The following is a 978-nucleotide window of genomic DNA, read 5'->3' as shown; positions in this document are numbered from 1 at the left end:
TTGTCTTGAGAAAGACATTTAGCACCAATTGGACACATTGTGACTCTAAAGCCATATATAAGTCATGGACTCAACACCAGGAGAACTTGTGTTCAAACACTATTTTTGGCATCTTGCAATTGAGAAAGAAATTTTGCATCAATTGGACACACTGCGACTCTAAAGCCAGTAGATATTTAAAAAATTGAGCTTTTATATAGCGCAATATCCACTAAATGAGCTCAAAGCGCTTTACAAGGGGCCCCTGGACAACAGCAACATTTAACATGTGGGACGAGACATGACGCCTGTTAGGCAATATTACAATTTTTTCGGACAGAGACAACGCTGTTAACGGCCAGGTACTCATTTCACACCCAAGTACCGTGAGAGAATGTGAGTTAAGAACCTTCTCCAAGGACTCAACTATGCGCCGAGTGAGGCCCGAACCCAGGACCTTACGATCCGAAAGCGAGTGTCGTACCACTAGACCACATAGCCGCATATAAGTTACACCATAGGTAGAGCTCGTGATGAGGAAATGGAACAAAAACCAGCTTTCTGTGTAGGGTTCCTGACCTCCCATAGTGGACAGGGAAGTACTTACTATGTCTTCTATCCCCCTACATCTGTTTCCCAACTTGCTCTTGGAATGAGATTACGACTTGGTTTTGTCCTGGCCCTGGCCGGATGCCCTTGCTGAGAGGGAAACAGTCAAATATATAGAAAAAAATCCAGATATAAGAAAAATATATAATGTTTTATTAATTCTCTTCAAGTTAATTAAAATTCTTGCGACGTTGTGTTAATTTTTAAAGTCAAATTTTAATATTTGGCTTGATAGTTTATCGTTTTAGCAAGTTTTCAATTTGTGGTTTATAAAGAAGTAGGGAAATTCTGTAATATAATGGATATATTAAAATTGTATAATAAATAAAATACGTCTCGATATCATGTGCAGGACCAAGAAGCACACGTTATCTACATATTATGTGTTAT

The 978-nt window shown here is 38.7% G+C and overlaps 1 protein-coding gene across 1 annotated transcript in view; it reads right to left on the bottom strand.

The window, feature by feature from the left end:
• Positions 1-720: 720 nt before the first annotated feature.
• Positions 721-978, bottom strand: part of LOC144956822 (troponin C, isotype gamma-like) — a 9,485-nt gene continuing 9,227 nt past the window's right edge. Inside the window, exon 6 of the mRNA XM_078887567.1 lies at positions 721-978. This exon is cut by the window's right edge and continues 1,900 nt beyond it. The gene's annotated coding sequence lies outside the window, so the exon portion shown is untranslated.

The sequence above is a fragment of the Berghia stephanieae genome, chromosome 11, assembly GCF_034508935.2.
Source record: "Berghia stephanieae isolate SIO BIC M18660-M18661 chromosome 11, UCSD_Bste_1.3, whole genome shotgun sequence".
NCBI classification, from domain to species: Eukaryota; Metazoa; Mollusca; class Gastropoda; order Nudibranchia; family Aeolidiidae; genus Berghia; species Berghia stephanieae.
The sequence above is the reverse complement of the archived record's forward strand: the minus strand, read 5'-3'. Positions and strand labels throughout refer to the sequence as shown.